The 20028-nt window shown below is 52.1% G+C and overlaps 3 pseudogenes; all 3 read right to left on the bottom strand.

Moving 5' to 3' along the window:
- Positions 1–10733: 10733 nt before the first annotated feature.
- LOC141267503 (5S ribosomal RNA) lies at positions 10734–10852 on the bottom strand (annotated as a pseudogene).
- A 932-nt stretch (positions 10853–11784) lies between these two features.
- Positions 11785–11904, bottom strand: LOC141270053 (5S ribosomal RNA; annotated as a pseudogene).
- Positions 11905–12525: 621 nt separating this feature from the next.
- On the bottom strand, positions 12526–12644 carry LOC141268454 (5S ribosomal RNA; annotated as a pseudogene).
- Between the last annotated feature and the right edge of the window lie 7384 nt (positions 12645–20028).

Below are 20028 nucleotides of genomic sequence, written 5' to 3'. Positions count from 1 at the left end.
CTCGCCTGGACACTCTGACTGCTCCACCAGCAACCACCGCCAGTGATATGACTCGCAACCCGGCAGCTCCGCTGCCTACCAATACCATGGTATCCTACCCCGGACCCCGGCTTTCTGCACCTCCTCGCTTCGGAGGCGACTCCGCCCAGGCTCGGGGCTTCATTAATCAGTGCACCCTGCACTTTGAACTATTGTCCCACCAGTTTAACTCCGACCGGGCCAAAATTGCCTTCATCATGTCCCATCTCACCGGGGAGGCCCTGGCCTGGCTAAATCCTCTATGGGAGAGAGGAGACCCCCTGGTGTCCGACTTGCCTGCCTTCCTCACGGCTTTCCGGAAAGTCTTCGCGGATGAGGTCTTCCGTCCGGGTTCGTCATCATCTCTGCTACGCCTCCGTCAGGGAAGTCTCACCGTGGGCCAATATGCCATACGGTTCCGTACCCTTGCCTCGGAGCTGGCCTGGGATAACGACGCTCTGGTATCCGTCTTCTGGGAGGGTCTGTCCGGCCGTATTAAAGATGAACTTGCCGGTCGGGACGTTCCTACCACTCTCGATGACCTAATAACTCTTGCCGCCCAGATTGACCTACGGTTCCAGGAGCGTGCCAAAGAGGTCACCCGTGAGAGGAGGTTTCCACGTCTAGCTCCTACTTTTCAGAAACCCGTCACTCCCTCCGTCTCTCCCCAGGTACACTCTCCTGAGCCTATGCAGGTCAACCAGACCAAGATGGTCAAAACCCGTCAGGACTTACGCCGTGCCGAGGGGAGCTGCTTCTACTGTGGCAGTAAGGAGCACTGGATCCGTGCCTGCCCAGAGAGGTCGGGAAACGCCTGTGTCTAGGTTCGCTCAGAGAGGTCGACCTAGACAAGAATAAATCCTCTCCATCTCTGCTGCTGTCAGTTTCAATCGTCTGCGGGGAGAACCGTTATTTCGAACTAGCCCAACTGGACTCTGGAGCAGCCGGGAATCTTATTTCACAGTCCCTGGTAGAGAAATACCGCATCCCCACCAAACCTCTGGCTGTACCCTTGTCTGTAGTTACCGTGGATGGGGGTCTCTTACCACGCCCCATCCAACTCATCACCGAATCCATTACTCTGCAGGTGGGAATGCTGCATTCTGAGAGTATCTCCTTTCATGTTCTGCCTGGACTCTCTCACGCCCTCCTGCTAGGTCTACCTTGGCTCCAGAGACATGCACCCGTGCTTGACTGGCAGACCGGAGAAGTCCTTCGCTGGGGACAGGACTGCCATAAGACCTGTCTGGTTCCCGTCCATCCCGTCCGTCCTTCTCCTACCCCAGCTAATCTACCTGGACTTCCGATTCCTTATTGGTCTTATGCTGATGTCTTTAATAAAAAGGAAGCAGAGACACTACCCCCTCATAGACCATACGACTGCCCTATCGACTTGTTACCCGGTACTACTCCTCCCCGTGGGCGTATTTATCCTTTATCCGCTGCTGAGACCCGGTCGATGTCCGAATATATTGAGGAGAATCTGGCCAGGGGATTCATCCGGAAATCTACCTCCCCGGCGGGAGCAGGCTTCTTCTTCGTAAAAAAGAAGGACGGCTCTCTCCGTCCCTGTATAGACTATAGAGGCCTTAACCAGATCACGGTGAAGAATAAGTACCCCCTTCCGCTCATTCCGGAGTTATTTGATCGCATGAGAGGGGCTAGAATCTTCACCAAACTGGACCTCCGTGGGGCGTACAACCTGGTTCGTATCCGTCAGGGGGATGAATGGAAGACGGCATTCAACACCCGGGACGGCCACTATGAATATCTGGTAATGCCCTTTGGTCTCTGTAATGCTCCTGCCGTCTTTCAAGAGTTGGTCAATGACATCTTCCGGGACCTTCTCTACTCCTGCGTAGTGGTGTACCTGGACGACATCTTGGTCTTCTCTCCGGATCTCCAGACTCACCGGAGGGACGTTCGTCAGGTCCTGCTCAGGCTCAGGCAGAATCACCTCTTCGCTAAATACGAGAAGTGCCTCTTTGAGCAGACCTCGCTTCCGTTTTTGGGCTACATTATTTCTCAGACCGGCCTACGAATGGATCCAGAGAAACTGTCTGCCATCGAGAAATGGCCTCGACCAGAGGGGTTGAAGGCCATTCAGCGGTTCCTGGGCTTCGCCAACTACTACCGCCTCTTCATACCACACTTCTCTTCCCGGACTGCCCCAATTTCCGCGCTCACCCGTAAGGGTACTAATCCCAAAGAGTGGCCACCCGAAGCAGAGGAGGCCTTTCTTTCCTTAAAACAGGCCTTCTCTTCCGCCCCGGTGCTGCATCGCCCGGACGGCAACAAGCAGTTCTTCCTGGAAGTTGACGCCTCCTCCTCTGGAGCCGGAGCGGTACTTACTCAAAAATCATCTTCCGGGAGGATGGTAACTTGCGGCTTCTTCTCTAAACTCTTCTCCTCCTCAGAGCGCAATTATTCCATAGGAGACCGAGAGTTATTGGCCATCAAACTGGCATTGGAGGAATGGCGTTACCTGCTCGAGGGGGCTCTTCACCCGGTAATAATTTACACTGACCACAAGAACTTGGCTTACCTCCAGCATGCCCAGAGACTTAACCCGCGCCAAGCCCGGTGGTCCTTGTTTTTTGCTCGCTTTGATTTTGTTCTTCATTTTCGCCCGGCTGACAAAAACGTCAAGGCGGACGCCTTGTCTCGATCCTTTCTGGTGTCTGATCTCGAGGAAGATCGGAAACACATCATCGATCCCGCCAGAGTAATGCAGGTGGCTCCCGTGAGTCTAAATCGTCTCCCTCCCGGAAAGACGTTCGTATCAGTACCTGATCGGGAGAAGATCCTTCACTGGGGTCACTCGTCTAAACTAGCTGGCCATGCCGGTCAGAAAAAGACCCTCCAGCTTATTACCCGGCACTACTGGTGGCCTACCCTGCACAAGGACGTAATAGACTTTGTTTCTGCCAGTGTGTCCTGCGCCCGCAACAAGGTTCCGAAACATCTGCCAGCCGGTCGCCTCCTTCCGCTCCCAGTACCTGCTGCCCCCTGGCAGCATATAGCAATGGACTTTATAACAGACCTCCCAGTCTCTGCCGGTTGTACGGTCATTTGGGTGGTCGCTGACCGCTTCTCCAAGATGGCTCATTTCGTTCCCCTGCCAGGCCTCCCGTCTGCACCCGAGCTAGCTAAAGACTTTATTCATCATATCTTTCGTCTTCATGGCCTGCCCCTCCACATCGTGTCGGATCGTGGGGTACAGTTCACCTCACGCTTCTGGAGAGCCACTTGTAAACTGCTAGATGTCACCCTGGACTTCTCTTCCGCTTGCCACCCACAGTCCAATGGTCAAGTGGAGCGGATCAATCAGAACCTGACCAGTTACCTCCGGCACTTCGTTAATGCCCATCATTCTGACTGGGTGGATCTCCTACTATGGGCCGAGTTCTCTTATAACAATCACGAGAGCGAATCCTCCTCCAAATCCCCGTTTTTTGTAGTCTTCGGTCAGCATCCTCGGATTCCTTTTCCTGTCTCCACCTCTGTGGACAACCCGGCTGCGGAATCTCTCGTTAGCAAATTTTTCTCCATTTGGGAGAGTACCCGATCCGCACTCCTTCAGTCGTCCGAACGGATGAAAAGACACGCTGACAAAAAACGCCTGGATCCTCCACAATTTCGTCCCGGAGATAAAGTCTGGCTCTCATCTAAATATGTCCGACTCAAGATACCTTCTTACAAGTTAGGGCCTCGGTTCATCGGCCCCCTGGAGGTCATCAGTCAGATCAACCCGGTGGCCTATAAATTGAAACTCCCGGCCAACTTACGGATCCCTAACTCCTTCCATGTATCTCTCCTCAAACCTGTGGTACTTAACTCTTTTTCCAAGTCTACAGGTACGCCTCCTGCTCCGGTTTCTGCTGAGGACGAGTTTGAGGTAGAGAACATTCTTGCCACCAAAAGGGTAAGAGGAAAGACCTTTTTTCTAGTAGATTGGAAGGGGTTTGGTCCTGAGGAGAGAACGTGGGAGCCCCGGGAGAACATCCATGCCCCTCTTATCCTTGCTAAATTTCTGTCTGGCCTAAAAAAGGGGGGGCCTAAAGGGGGGGGTACTGTAGCGCCGGCGTCCCTGCCCTCTGTTAGGCAGGGACGCTGTTCCCCTCACCTCCCTGCTCCGTGCCCGGCGTCCTCCTCCCGCTCTGCTGGCAGCGCGTGCTCCTTCCCGGCCACTGTGCTTAGGGCGCGCGCGCGTGCTCTCCCTCCCTCTTAAAGGGGCCGCGCGCGCCGTCCTAAGGAGTCCCCGGCCAATGGCCGGAGGACTTCACCATATATAAGGCACCTCCTCCAAAATGGAGGTGCCCGAGCAATGTTGTTGCACTGTTCACTACTCTGCTTCAGCCCTCAGGTCCCATTGCCAGTTACCTGCCAGATACCTGCCAGATTCCTGCCAGCTTGCTGTCTTATTCCTGCCTGATATTCCGGTACCTGCCTGCTAGCCTGAGGTCCGACGGTCTGCCTTACAACTCCTGTCAGTCTGTCTATGGACCAGCTTGCCCGCTCACCTGGGAGCGCACTTCAGCTACCTGCCTGCTTGCCTGAGGTCCGACGGTCTGCCTTCCAACTCCTGTCAGTCTGTCTATGGACCAGCTTGCCCGCTCACCTGGGAGCGCACATCTGCTACCTGTCTGCTAGCCTACCTGGAGGCTCCGCCGTCACGTGCTGTGACCACCTGCCTGTCCAGTGACTCCTGTCCGCTCACCTGGGAGCGCTCATCTGCTGCCTGTCCGTTAGCCTACCTGGAGGCTCTGCCGTCACGTGCTGTGACCACCCGCTTATCCAGAGACTCTCGCCCGCTCATCTGGGAGCGCTCATCTGCCGCCTGTCTGTTGGTCTTCCTGGAGGCTCCGCCGTCACATGCTGTGACCACTCGTTTATCCAGAGACTCTCGCCTGCTCACCTGGGAGCTCAAGTCTACCATCAGCCGCCACAGGTCGTACCAACCCTTTACCCAGAGACTGCCCCGGTCACTTGCCGTGACCATCTGCCCGTTCTTCCAGAGACTGTCCCGGTCACTTGCCGTGACCATCTGCCCGTTCACCCAGAGACTGCCCCAGTCACTTGCCGTGATCTCCTGCCCGTTCTTCCAGAGACTGTCCCGGTCACTTGCCGTGACCATCTGCCCGTTCACCCAGAGACTGCCCCAGTCACTTGTCGTGATCTCCTGCCCGTTCTTCCAGAGACTGTCCCGGTCACCTGCTGTGACTGCCTGCCTGGTCGACACCCGCTCCCTTACAAGGACCGCCCCCTTGTATAGTAGCTCAGAGGTTCCGCCTCCCAGACCCAATTACAATCTTTAGCGCCTTCAGGGATCCTAAAGGGGCCGACAATCTCTCTCCCCATGATTCCAGCCCAAAACATTACTCCACCTCCTCCTTGTTGGCGCTGTAGCCGTGTTTGCGTGGGGTGTCCATCAACCAGCCATCCTCCACTCCATCCATCTGGACCATCGAGCGCTGCACGGCACTCATCCGTGAACAAAACAGTTTTGAAATCAGTCTTCATATAATGTTTGGCCCACTGGAGCCGTTTCTGCTTGTGTGAAGTGGATAGAGGAGGTCGACAGGATGGCGTATGCACAGCTGCAAACCTCTGAAGGACCCTGCATCTTGTTGTTCGGGGGACGTTGGAGGCACAAGCAGCTTCAAAATCTTGTCTGCTGCTATGACAAGGCTTTTTTGCCGCTGCTCTTTCAACCTGACGTAATTGCCTGTAGGAAAGAGTCCTCAATTTGCCCTTATCAGCACGCACACGTGTGTACTGTGAATCAGCTACATACTTCTTGATTGCCAAGACACTTCATCCTGATCATCGCACAATGTTGATTGTAGTCATGCCTTGACCTAAACACTCCACAATTTGTTGTTTCTCAGCAGCCGACACATCCTTTTTCTTTCCCATTTTGGCAGAAAATGTAGGCTGCTTAATAATGTGAGAGAGCCTTCTTAAGTAGTCTTGCCTTTCATTGGACACACCTGCCAAACTAATTAGCACAGGTGTCTGCAATTGCTTACAGTGATATAAAGAGCCCTGACACACATCACCATCAATGAGTTTAACTGACAAACAAACAAATTCTTCCCTTATCACTCCTAAACACTTTTTGCATAATAATTTGGAACGGAGTGTACATGTGCTTTTTCACAAAACACCAGTGGTTCACGTAGTGAATCTTACAGTTCTAACTTGCCAACCGTGGTCTGTATGGAATTGTTCAATAAAGGGCCCAAAATTAAGATAACATAGATGGGAGAGGTCTCTATGAATAGGAATTCCTAAGTATTTGATACCCTGTGAGGGCCAGGCAAAGGGAAAGTTGGACTGGATGGAATCCTATATGGATTTGGGGAGGGAGACATCGAGGGCCTCAGACTTCGCTGCATTGATTTTAAAATTTTACCATGTAACAAAGTGATCTATTTCAGCCATAACAGCAGGGATGGATATATGTGATTGAGTGATATATACTAGGACATCTTCAGCAAATAGAGAGCACTTGTACTCGGTGCCTCCCACCTCAATCCACCTAATATTGGGGTTATGGCGAATTGATGAGAGCAGGTGCTCCGTCACTAGGATGTATAAGAGAGGGGACAGAGGACATCCCTGCCTTGTCCCATTGGTGATTGTGAAAGGTGATGAAAATGTTCTAATGCACCCCCTGGGCCTTGGGACACCCGGAGCCGGACCCTTTTTGGTGGATGCTGGTGGTTCTAGTCTTCGTGGCGGCGACCCGGTTCCGTGGCTCAGGGCGGTCAAACCAGTGGCGGAACTATTTATGTGGTTTTGATGTTTAAATGTCCGACTACGCCACCCGTGGATTGCGGTCAGAGTGAACCGCCGCTACAGGGCAGACCGCTGAGGCTGGTGTTGTGGGTGCAGCAGAACGTAGGATAACTCCCCACGGGAGGAGTATAGCCTCAGGGCAGTGTATGCGGAGGATGGGGGTGATGGTGCAGGGCAGCAGCAGTAACGACACGGAGTCAGTGATGCAGTCCAGGGCCTTTACTCACAGTTCTTATTATCCAGACCACGTCTGCAGGTAACGGCTGCCCACGTCGTACTGTGCTCACCAGGTGAGGGGCTCAGACAACTCCCAGATAACTTTGGAGCACTTCACAGGACCCCCTTTGTGTGTCCTTTGTCTGGCCTTTCTTACCAACACTTCTGTCCGGCTGCCTCGGGCCTCCTCTTGGTAAACTTGGCGCCAGTTTCCCTGACCCTATGTGGTGCCTTCCTAGCGGGTGGAGCGAGGGGCTGCGCCACATAAAATGTCAGAGCCTCCGGTTTCTAGCTGAGGGTCGTTTCCTGCCTCCACTAGTTCGGGGACCGGTCTCCCCCTTTGGCCTGACCCCTTCACGCAGGTGGATTCGGGCGTGCGGTGGCGACTCGCCCGTCCGCACCCCTGGGATCCCTTCATTCCTCGTTCCTGGAGCCTTCTCCGCTCCTCTTCCTTCCTTCTCCCTCTTCCAGGCCTGGGCCTCTGTTACTAGGCCCGCCTCCGGAGCAGAGCTCATGCAGAGCCCCTGCTCCCTGCCACTTCTGCTCAGACTTCTCTGCACTGAACTAAGATGGTGCCCACCTTTTATACTCCCTTCTCAATGCACCCAGGAACTGCTTCCTCCCTGCTCCTGCACTACAGGGTTCCCCTTCCTCAGTGTTCCCTCCCCCCACTCCAGCCAGGGACAGGGACTGTCGTGCCCATCTCAGGGGCATATTGGTCGCCCTGCCCCACGGCAATGTGGTGTAATGCATGCAGGTGTCGGGTCCTGATCCCCACTCCATCCTTACCTGAGAGTGAGATATCACACCTCTGGGTGAGGTGCAATACGTCTGTAGCAACCGAGCCCTCAGGGTGCTACAGTTCCATTTATCTTCAGCCTAGGTGACGTATTGCGATACAGGGCCGTGATTTTGGCTATAAAAGGGTCCCCTAGACCCCTACCCCAAGCTTTTTAAGAGAATCATATATGGCGTGCCAGGAGACTCTATGGAATGCTTTCTCAGCATCCAACGAGAGTATCTAATTACAAATTTTTAACTGCATCTAGCCCAGGAAATACTTTGTGCCTAGTAGCAGTGTCTGCTAGTCAGCGGATTATCCCGGCTGTTAAGCAAGCTACACCACCTGTAGTTTAGACACTTAATTTTTTCAAAGGAAATGCTTCGGGACCATGGGATACTTAGTGAAGAGCATCAGGAGGCACCCCAAGGCATAGGGGCTGGGACTGGCAGTAGGATGCCTTGCGGTGGACAGCCGAGCTCGATCCTTATAAAAGCTTTTTAACTGCAGCAGCTTTAGTGGACGCTACTGGAGCTGGAATTACCGCGGCTGCTGGCATGAGACTTGCCCTCCAATAGATCCTTGTAAATGGATTTAAAGTGTATTCATTCAAATTAGAGAGACAATTTAAATTAAAAAGCTTAGAGCTGCCTCCACCACAGGGGGGCTCGCTCGACCCACCAGCGGACAGGCACCAGTATTGGGAGAGGGGGGCTGGCCGTCAGGGTTCACCGCGGCTCTGGCACAAACCCGGCGACACGGAGGTGGCAGGGGCAGGAGCGGACTGGCCGTGTCGGCTTCTCACTTTTTGGATTTTAGAAGGGCATGACATGCCTATATCTGTGTCTCCCCCTCCTTTTACTCCTCCACCTCTTTTATTTTTGCATGACTATATGTACTTGTCACTTTTCCATGTGTTAGTTATGTCTTCTGAGCAGTTTGTCAGCTTTTGGACACCTTTGAAGGTGTTTTCTATGTGTTTCTATGTGTTTTTGATTGCCTGCCATTGGTTTTAACGGTGTTCGAGGGTGTTCGACGAACCGAACCGAACTCGAACACTACGGGGGTGGCTCAACACTAGTGTGCACTTGTGAAAGGGAATAGAAAAAAGGCATAGAAGAGAGTGCCCCCTGCTGGTGGAAGGAAGGAAAAAGCAGAAGCCTACAGTGCCTGGTATTCCCAGGTGGTCTCCCATCCAAGTACTAACTAGGCCTGACACTGCTTTGTTTCTGAGATCACATGTGTTCAGGGTGGTGTAGCCGTAGGCAGGCACAAGCCTCTCACTTGCTACTTTTCTAATTTGAAGTCTGGTTGCCGGATGCCCTTTCCAGTGTTCAGCAAGACCAGGTCCTTTTGTGCTTTCCCTTCTCTTCAATTTTTTTGCTGGCTTCCTTAAAAGGTCTTGTAGACACAATGCCCCACTCAGAGCCGCTGAGCTCACTGATCGGCTGCAGCGCTGTCGACGGAACGTCAGCTTCACGGCCAATGCAACAGGCCGGGAGCAGATGCGAGACTCACCGGTAGACCCGGGTAGGGTGAGTAGAGCGCGGCTAGTTGCTTTCTAATAGTCTTCAGCCGGGGATTAACTGTTAATGAAAGGGAACAATCCCTTTGACTGTCTGCAGCGCGCCACACCTAGGAAGCGCACTCTCACACACAAGCCAGCATGCACACGTGCTCGAACGTGACAACACCCCCTATCTGCCCCTACAACCTCTCCGTCACCATGCGTCAGACTCTCCTGCCTGTTTTATGATTTCAGGGCCCTAGCAGGAATCACTCCCCCCCTCCCCAATTCCTTCCTTGCCTTCCTTGCACTGAGGTTTTCTCCTTGTCAGCCGTCTGGCTTGGTTACACAAGCTTCTTTGCAGAGAAACATGTTACTTCTGCTGGCCCTCGCTAGGCGGCCGGCATCCAAAACCTTCCCTGTGCACCTGCTGTAAGCCTGGCCCCTTCACGGCCCCGGGTGCTTTTAATGCCATCATTTCCACACGGCGAGCTGCGGATTCAATAGGCACTCCTAGCCGTGGCAAGGAGCTCGGTTTCAGGCCTGCGTGGTAGCGTACTTAACTGCCAACTGGTTCAGAGGCCTTGGGGCTTCCATCATCTAAGTTACTTAAGGTCGGTGTCCGGCAAGGCGCCGTTCCATGCTAGACGAGCTGGGCAGTAGGGCAAAACGTCATCAAAATGGTCTACAGCACCTGGTGTTCCCAGGAGGTCTCCCATCCAAGTACTGTCTGAGCAAAGCTCTGCTTTGCTTCCAAGATCAGACGATATCGGGCGTATAAAGGTGGTATGGCCAGTAGACGCTACTCGATCCATCGCCCGGCCAGCCTTTCTCAGGATCGCTTGGTGGCGAGCAATCTGGCCGTGACGGGGCGGGCTCCGAAGGGTCCATGCAAAGGCTGTGCCATCCCTACAGGTGTGGTTTGTTTAGCAGTGATTCACCCGCCGCATCAGGTGTCTTCAAAAATGTCTTGGCGCTGTGTCTCCTGCAGGCTAAACCCTTCATCGCGGTAATGTGACAGAAAGAGCAAGCTGGACCCGTAACTTGGGGGCGGAGCGAGACGTCCAGGGGTGAATGAAGGAAGAGGGTGAGATGGTTGCCAGTGACTTTGAGCTGCTCTTCAGGGGGGAGGGTCGTGTTGCCTGCAAAGGTCTTCTGCTTGGGGTTACCGGTGGTTGCCTCCAGCCACGCGGGAGACGCTGGTCCTAGTATTAAAAGTAAAGAAGCAATAATGCTGGAGGCCCACGGTGATCAGAAGGATGCTGGTATTTTGCAGAGATGAAATAGCGCAAGAGAGAAAGCAAATGAAAAAAAGAAAAGAGAATGAATGTGTGCACTTGTGAAAGGGAATGTAAAAAAGGCATAGATGAGAGTGCCCCCTGCTGGTGGAAGGAAGGAAAAAGCAGAAGCCTACAGCACCTGATATTCCCAGGTGGTCTCCCATCCAAGTACTAACCAGGCCCAACCCTGCTTAGCTTCTGAAATCAGATGAGATCGGGCATGTTCAGATTGGTGTGGCCATAAGCAGAGACAGGTCTCTCACTTGCTGCTTTTCTACTTTGACGTCTGGCTGCCGACTGCCCTTTCCAGTGCTCAGCAAGACCAGGTCCTTTTGTGCTTTCCCTTCTCTTCAATTTTTTTGCTGGCTTCCTTAAAAGGTCTTGTAGATACAACGCCCCGCTCAGAGCCTCTGAGCTCACTGATCGGCTGCAGCGCTGTCGACGGAACGTCAGCTTCACGGCCAATGCCACAGGCCGGCAGCAGAGGCGAGACTCACCGGTAGACCCGGGTAGGGTGAGTAGAGCGCGGTTAGTTGCTTTCTAATAGCCTGCAGCCGGGGATTAACTTTTAATGAAAGGGAACAATCCTTTTGACTGTATGAAGCGCGCCACACCTAGTGAGCGCACTCTCACACACAAGCCAGCATGCACACGTGCTCGCACGTGACAACACCCCCTATCTGCCCCTACAACCTCTCCGTCACCATGCGTCAGACTCTCCTGCCTGTTTTATGATTTAAGGGCCCTAGCAGGAATCACCCCCCCCTCCCCAATTCCTTCTTTGCCTTCCTTGCACTGAGGTTAGCTCTTTGTTAGCCGTCTGGCTTGGTTACACAAGCTTCTTTGCAGAGAAACATGTTACTTCTGCTGGCCCTCGCTAGGCGGCTGGCATCCAAATCCTTCCCTGGGCACCTGCTGAAAGCCTGGCCCCTTCACTGCCCCGGGTGCTTTTAACGCCATCATTTCCACACGGCGAGCTGCGGAGTCAATAAGCACTCCTAGCCGTGGCAAGGAGCTCGGTGTCAAGCCTGCGTGAATGCGGCAGGGTAGCGTACTTTGCTGCCAACTGGCTCAGAGGCCTTGGGGCTTCCATCATCTAAGTTACTTAAGGTCGGTTTCCGGCAAGGCGCCGTTCCATGCTAGCCGAGCTGGGCAGTAGGGCAAAACGTCATCAAAATGGTCTACAGCACCCGGTGTTCCCAGGAGGTCTCCCATCCAAATGCTGTCTGAGCACAGCCCTGCTTTGCTTCCGAGATCAGACGAGATCAGGCGTATCCAAGGTGGTATGGCCAGTAGACGCTACTCGATCCATCGCCCGGCCAGCCTTTCTCAGGAGCGCTTGGTGGCGAGCAATCTGGCCGTGACGGGGCGGGCTCCGAAGGGTCCATGCAAAGGCTGTGCTGTCCCTACAGCTGTAGTTTGTTTAGCAGTGATTCACCCGCCGCATCAGGTGTCTTCAAAAATGTCTCGGCGCAGCGTCTCCTGCAGGCTAAACCCTTCATGGCGGTAATGTGACAGAAAGAGCAAGCTGGATCCGTAACCTGGGGGCGGAGCGAGACGTCCAGGGGTGAATGAAGGAAGAGGGTGAGATGGTTGCCAGTGACTTTGAGCTGCTCTTCAGGGGGGAGGGTCGTGTTGCCTGCAAAGGTCTTCTGCTTGGGGTTACCGGTGGTTGCCTCCAGCCACGCGGGAGACGCCGGTCCTGGTGAAAAGGAGCCTAGTATTAAAAGTAAAGAAGCAACAATGCTGGAGGCCCACGGTGATCAGAAGGATGCTGGCATTTTGCAGAGATGAAATAGCGCAAGAGAGAAAGCAAATGAAAATAAGAAAAGAGAATGAATGTGTGCACTTGTGAAAGGGAATGGAAAAAAGGCATAGAAGAGAGTGCCCCCTGCTGGTGGAAGGAAGGAAAAAGCAAAAGCCTGCATCACCTGGTATGCCCAGGTGGTCTCCCATCCAAGTACTAACCAGGCTCAACCCTGCTTAGCTTCCAAGATCAGACGAGATCAGGCGAGTTCAGGGTGGTGTGGCCGTAGGCAGAGGCAAGCCTCTCACTTGCTGCTTTTCTACTTTGACGTCTGGCTGCCGGCTGCCCTTTCCAGTGCTCAGCAAGACCAGGTCCTTTTGTGCTTTCCCTTCTCTTCAATTTTTTTGCTGGCTTCCTTAAAAGGTCTTGTAGACACAACGCCCCACTCAGAGCCGCTGAGCTCACTGATCAGCTGCAGCACTGTCGACGGAACGTCAGCTTTACGGCCAATACCACAGGCCGGGAGCAGAGGCGAGACTCACCGGTAGACCCGGGTAGGGTGAGCAGAGCGCGGTTAGTTGCTTTTTAATAGCCTGCAGCCGGGGATTAACTTTTAATGAAAGGGAACAATCCCTTTGACTGTCTGCAGCGCGCCACACCTAGGAAGCGCACTCTCACACACAAGCCAGCATGCACAACTGCTCGCACGTGACAACACCCCCTATCTGCCCCTACAACCTCTCCGTCACCATGCATCAGACTCTCCTGCCTGTTTTATGATTTCAGGGCCCTAGCAGGAATCACCACCCCCCCTCCCCAATTCCTTCCGCACCTTCCTTGCCTTCCTTGCACTGAGGTTAGCTCTTTGTCAGCCGTCTGGCTTGGTTACGCAAGCTTCTTTGCAGAGAAACATGTTACTTCTGCTGGCCTTCGCTATTCGGCCGGCATCCAAAACCTTCCCTGGGCACCTGCTGAAAGCCTGGCCCCTTCACGGCCCCGGGTGCTTTTAACGCCATGATTTCCACACGGCGAGCTGCTGAGTCAATAAGCACTCCTAGCCGTGGCAAAGAGCTCGGTGTCAGGCCTGCGTTAAGGCGGCGGGTTAGCATACTTAGCTGCCAACTGGCTCAGAGGCCTTGGGGCTTCCATCATCTAAGTTACTTAAGGTCGGTGTCCGGCAAGGCGCCGTTCCATGCTAGCCGAGCTGGGCAGTAGGGCAAAACATCATCAAAATAGTCTCCCATCCAAGTACTGTCCGAGATCAGCCCTGCTTTGCTTCCGAGATCAGACGAGATCGGGCGTATCCAAGGTGGTATGGCCAGTAGACGCTGTCCGATCCATCGCCCGGCCAGCCTTTCTCAGGATCGCTTGGTGGCGAGCAATCTGGCCGTGACGGGGCGGGCTCCGAAGGGTCCATGCAAAGGCTGTGCCGTCCATACAGGTGTGGTTTGTTTAGCAGTGATTCACCCGCCGCATCAGGTGTCTACAAAAATGTCTCGGCGCAGGGTCTCCTGCAGGCTAAACCCTTCATCGCGGTAATGTGACAGAAAGAGCAAGCTGGACGCATAACTTGGGGACGGAGCGAGACGTCCAGGGGTGAATGAAGGAAGAGGGTGAGATGGTTGCCAGTGACTTTGAGCTGCTCTTCAGGGGGGAGGGTCGTGTTGCCTGCAAAGGTCTTCTGCTTTGGGTTACCGGTGGTTGCCTCCAGCCACGCGGGAGACTCTGGTCCTGGTGAAAAGGAGCCTAGTATTAAAAGTAAAGAAGCAACAATGCTGGAGGCCCACGGTGATCAGAAGGATGCTGGTATTTTGCAGAGATGAAATAGCGCAAGAGACAAAGCAAATGAAAAAAAGAAAAGAGAATGAATGTGTGCACTTGTGAAAGGGAATGGAAAAAAGGCATAGAAGAGAGTGCCCCCTGCTGGTGGAAGGAAGGAAAAAGCAAAAGCCTACAGCACCTGGCATTCCCAGGCGGTCTCTGTTAAATGGTTAATTATGGAAATTCATTTGGAATGTTAATCGATAATCATTTTTCTGAGTTCTATGCCTCAGCCATCCTGTCTAGTTGACATGCGCTATTTGTGTGTGTATTTTTGGTTCACTACCATATGTAGAACAGGTGTCCATACGACTGGCTATAAAAGCCCATGGTACAGAAAGGGGGGGCTCTCTTGCTCTGCCCACCCCACAAGACAAAGAATCTTCATGCTGAGAAGCAGATGACACGTAGGCCTGGACACATGTTGGACAAAGACATGATTTACCAGCCAGGATCCAAGGAAAGATGGGTGAATCTCAACAATTAAGCTAATTATGGACAAATGGACAATTACTTTATAACTAATTATTGTATGTACCTGCTGCAATCTGATTCTTTTTAATGGACAATCCAAGAATAAATAGATACATTTTTTATAAGAATATCGTGATATTGATACTTTGAGAAGTCCTCAGTAGAAAAAAATAATACAGGAAGAGTATTATTTTACAATGTTGAGCCAGCCAGTCCTGTTTTTTTTTTTTTTTAATTAAGTAAGTGAATTTCTTCCGTGAACAAGGGGGGAGTCCTGACGAGCTGAACAGCTGTTGTTCACGTGTCAGTAAATTCACTAGTTTGTCACAAGAAGCAAAAAGGACCTACAGACTGAGGAAAGACAGGAAGCAGAGGTACTAACAAGGAACAGAATCACACAGGAAAAGAATCAGACGAACTGAAGACAGGACGTGCTGATAAAGAGAAGTCAAGGAATCTTAAGGTAAGCAAAATATGGATATAATTTCTTCTTTTGCTAAACAAAGTAATATTAATTTCAAAGTTAATGTAGGAGATGACATAGAAGTTTTGTGGCTCAGTTTATACAAAGAATGTGAATTGCAGAATTTACAGTTAACTTCTAAATTGGTAAATAGAGACAAACAGAAATTGAGAAATATTCTACATTTGGTAGATTTTTTTCATAGTCTTGTGTTAGAGATTTCTAAGCAGGAAAATAGTGTAGAAGTGTCAGACGGTGATACTGATTCAGACTGTAATGTGGAAAATGAACAAGAAGTAAGACACGTGTCTGTAACTGAAGGTGACCTTGGGTCTGACCAAGAGACGGACATACAGAAACCTGACATGGGAGGAGACATGACTGACATACGAGAAACCGACATACTAGGTGATGTGGGAGGAGACGTGAGTGACGTAGGAGGAACGGACGTACAAGAGCCACTAAAAATATCAGAGAATTCTGGAATTACCCAGGCTCAACTCCAAATTAAAATGAGGATAAATTTGCTGAAATTATACAAAATCATGCCAAAATATGATGTCAAAATCCATGCCTGTAGAAATTCAGAGACATTTGAGAGCTTCTCTGATAAGTTTGATTTATCCAATGAGGAGAGGAATCAATTATTTAAAATATGGATTCCTGTGACATTGTCCAGACGTTTACATTTAATGCCCTGTGAAAATGACTCTCCTAATGGATGGGAAAATGATTCGGACAGATTAAGATATTTGTTTTATTGTGTCACAAAGGATTTTCCCAACATAGAAGATCTGCAGAAACTAAGGATTGGTAGGAAGGAATGTACATATACATTCATGTCCATATTTGAACGGTTGTACAAAGCTCTCATCAAAAATGGAAAAGTACAACATATGATAACAACTTTTGTACAAAAATTCAAATTCCTAAATTCAGTTTCCCAAGTTATGGCATCACAAAAAAATTCATTATTTGAATGTGCGCAGATGCTGGATTTTGTTAGAAAACATGAGAATCGTGAAAAGAAAATAAATCAAGCTAAATTTATAAAACCAGGAAAGTTAAAATCTTACCAAAAGCCAATATCAAACTCTCCTAGACTGAGTCATCCCCATAGTGAACTCTATCAAATACGCAGAAGATTACATATATGTTATAAGCCTTTTCAGCCAGTGCAAAGATCCATCTCTCCACAGAATGAGTTAATTCTCAGTCAGAACTGTGATTCTCTAAAAAGGAAAATGGCTGAAACTGATGGACAAAGACAGGTGAGACGACCAACTCACAGTGACGTCATGGAATGTGGACAGAAGAACAGGCAGTTCTCTGAGGTTTTGAAGGATAGAAAAATGTCTTTCCTAAATAGGGCGTTCCTGGAGATATTTGAGAGAGACAGAAGATTTGGTTTAGGGAGTGGCTAAGGAAAAACTGTAATTATAATGTTGTATCAAAATGTAATACAATGTCTCAATATTTATTTATAATCTTATACAGTAAAATTGTAGTTACATAGTTTCTAATAGTACATATATATATATATATATATATATATATATATACACTTGTCTAAGTAGAGATTGTGGTCCTCGAATTCCCTGCGGAAGATTCTGGCAGGCCTGAAGAAGAGGGGGCGTAAGGGGGGGTACTGTAACATACCTGGCGGCGTCCTTGCATGGTGGTCCATCTCCCACTGTGCAAGAGCGCGCACTTGATCTCCAGTCCAGAATGTCTCTCTGGCTTCCCTCCTTGCTGTCTGTTTGTCTGTTTCTGCTGCTTAAGGGCGGCGCCCGATCACTTCCTGCTTTTTGTACCTGCTGTGGGTCACACCCCTTGTGCGTCCTCAGCCTATTGCTGTCTGTCACCTGGTATATAGCTCAGCTGCTCCCATCTATCCCTGCCTGAGCATAGTGTTTCATTCAGTGTGTGCTTGCACTCTGAAGGTGCCAGGTCCCGTTCTTTGTCTCCTGCCTTGCGGTATCAGTTCCCGTGTCTGAACTGAGTCCTGTCTTTGTCTCCTGCCTTGCGGTATCAGTTCCCGTGTCTGAACTGAGTCCTGTCTATGTCTCCTGCCTTGCGGTATAGGTTCCCGTGTCTGTACTGTGTCCTATCTGTGTACCTTAACCTGCATTCTGTACTCGTTCCTTGCCTGTTCGTTCCGCCTTCCTGGAGGCTGTATTTCCAGGCCAGTCTGAACACGCTCCTTGCCTGTTCATCCTGCCTCTCTGGGGGCCGTATTCCCAGACCCGCTCCTGTATCCCGCTGCACTGTCGGTCTCCTCCGTACACTCAGTTCCAGTCTGAACTCTCTCCTATCTTTTACCTGTTTTTTCTCTATGTCCGTTCCATTCCTTTTTCTGCAGAGTCTGAACTCGTACCTAACTCCTGCTCGTTGTCACTGTACTTCCGTTTGTGAGTTTGTGGTCCACTCGCTACTTCTCTGCAAGTACCCTGTGGGTATCTGGTTCTGCCTTTCCCTTCTAGTCTGTTCCGTGTGAACAGAGTCCTGTCCGCCGTGTCTGCGGTTTTCGCTTTGCTCAGCTCTGTCCGCCGCGTCTGCGGTTTTCGCTTTGCTCAGCTCTGTCCGCCGCGTCTGCGGTTTTCGCTTTGCTCAGCTCTGTCCGCCGCGTCTGCGGTTATCGCTTTGCTCAGCTCTGTCCGCCGCGTCTGCGGTTTTCGCTTTGCTCAGCTCTGTCCGCCGCATCTGCGGTTTTCACTTTGCTCTGCTCTGTCCGCCCCGTCTGCGGTTTTCGCTTTGCTCTGCTCTGTCCGCCCCGTCTGCGGTTTTCGCTTTGCTCTGCTCTGTCCGCCCCGTCTGCGGTTTTCGCTTTGCTCTGCTCTGTCCGCCGAGTCTGCGGTTTTCGCTTTGCTCAGCTCTGTCCGCCGCGTCTGCGGTTTTCGCTTTGCTCAGCTCTGTCCGCCGCGTCTGCGGTTTTCGCTTTGCTCTGCTCTGTCCGCCGCGTCTGCGGTTTTCGCTTTGCTCAGCTCTGTCCGCCGCGTCTGCGGTTTTCGCTTTGCTCAGCTCTGTCCGCCCCGTCTGCGGTTTTCGCTTTGCTCAGCTCTGTCCGCCGCGTCTGCGGTTTTCGCTTTGCTCAGCTCTGTCCGCCGCGTCTGCGGTTATCGCTTTGCTCAGCTCTGTCCGCCGCGTCTGCGGTTTTCGCTTTGCTCAGCTCTGTCCGCCGCGTCTGCGGTTTTCGCTTTGCTCTGCTCTGTCCGCCCCGTCTGCGGTTTTCGCTTTGCTCTGCTCTGTCCGCCGAGTCTGCGGTTTTCGCTTTGCTCAGCTCTGTCCGCCGCGTCTGCGGTTTTCGCTTTGCTCAGCTCTGTCCGCCGCGTCTGCGGTTTTCGCTTTGCTCTGCTCTGTCCGCCGCGTCTGCGGTTTTCGCTTTGCTCAGCTCTGTCCGCCGCGTCTGCGGTTTTCGCTTTGCTCAGCTCTGTCCGCCCCGTCTGCGGTTTTCGCTTTGCTCAGCTCTGTCCGCCGCGTCTGCGGTTTTCGCTTTGCTCAGCTCTGTCCGCCGCGTCTGCGGTTTTCGCTTTGCTCAGCTCTGTCTACCGCGTCTGCGGTTTCGAATTTGTCTCCCAGTCTGCACTGGACCCTACCCAGCCTGTGCTCTAGTCTGCCTGTTCCTGTATTCCCCGGTGTGGGTCAACAGCCGTGTCCGGAGTCTGACCTGGAGTAGACCCTGGTTCCTCTGCTCGGTTCCTCCCTGGTGCACTGGCGTCGTATGCCGTCGTGCGACCTTGGTCGGATCGGGCAGATACATAGTTACGCCCCTCCAGGCACTCTCCGGTTCATGGCACAGTGGAATCACTACATAAACACGCACACGCCAGTCAGTCCAGGCGTGTGCATAACAGCATGCTCAGGCCATGGTTCCCGTTGAGCCCCACGGCCTTCGCTCTCTGAGAAGTTTTCCAGCGAATACATGCATTAAAAATAAATAAATAATTTTTTTTTTTTCTCAGCTGAGTTCCAGGCGAATTACGCACCCGTCCAGATGGATCTATCTGCTCTCGTTCCTGCGGATCCGCCACGTTACTATGGGGATCCAAGACAAAGTCGTGCATTTGTGGAGCAATGCATGCTACACTTCAAGTTCTACCCTCTATGTTTTCCCACCGATCGGGTTAAGGTGGCATTCATTATGTCTTACCTGGCGGGTGATGCCTTGGAATGGATCAACCCCCTTTATGAAACACAGGATCCGATCCTCCTGGACCTAATGGCCTTCCTAGTGGCCTTTCTAATGGTCTTCGATGATCCTAACCCGGAGGCTCCTGCTGAAGCTTCACCTCCCAATATCCCGGAGCAGCCCCGATGGGTAATGTGTGTGGGTAGCGCAATAGTCCTCCAGCCCAATGAGACTACTGCCCACCCAGAATCCTCACAGGGTGACTACGCTTCCCGGAAGACTTCTCCCAACCTCAAGAGGCAGTCCAGACGTGCTAGACGTAGAGGCAAGCCGTCACGCCAGGGTCTGTCCTCCCTGAGACCTCCTGACCCCAACCTTGAAGTCCCTACTGAAGCTTCATCTCCCTGTATCCCGCAGAAGCCCCAACGGGTAATGTGCGTGGGTAGTGCACCGGTTCTCCTGCCTGAAGAGACTTCTGCCCATCCAGACTCCACACAGGAGAACTTCCTGCACCCGGCATCAGATGCTTCACCCACTTTAACCGGTGTGCATGTCCAAGGATGCTCCAAAGCTGTGGCTACCTCTGAGTCTGTGCACCTCTACTACCTGGCGGAGGACCCCCTGTTGCCTCCTGAATCCTCCGGGATACCACTCGATGACAAATGGAGAGAGACTTCTCTACACTCGGTACTCGATACTTTGTCCGCTTCGTCCTGTGAGCCTGACAATGGGTACCCCAAAGTGGTAGTTACCCCCGAGTCTCTACACCCCTCCGACCAGGTGGAGGA

This window comes from Phyllobates terribilis, unplaced genomic scaffold (assembly GCF_046119375.1).
Source record: "Phyllobates terribilis strain yellow unplaced genomic scaffold, ASM4611937v1 Scaffold_4__5_contigs__length_816908805, whole genome shotgun sequence".
Lineage (NCBI taxonomy): Eukaryota > Metazoa > Chordata > Amphibia > Anura > Dendrobatidae > Phyllobates > Phyllobates terribilis.
The sequence above is the reverse complement of the archived record's forward strand: the minus strand, read 5'-3'. Positions and strand labels throughout refer to the sequence as shown.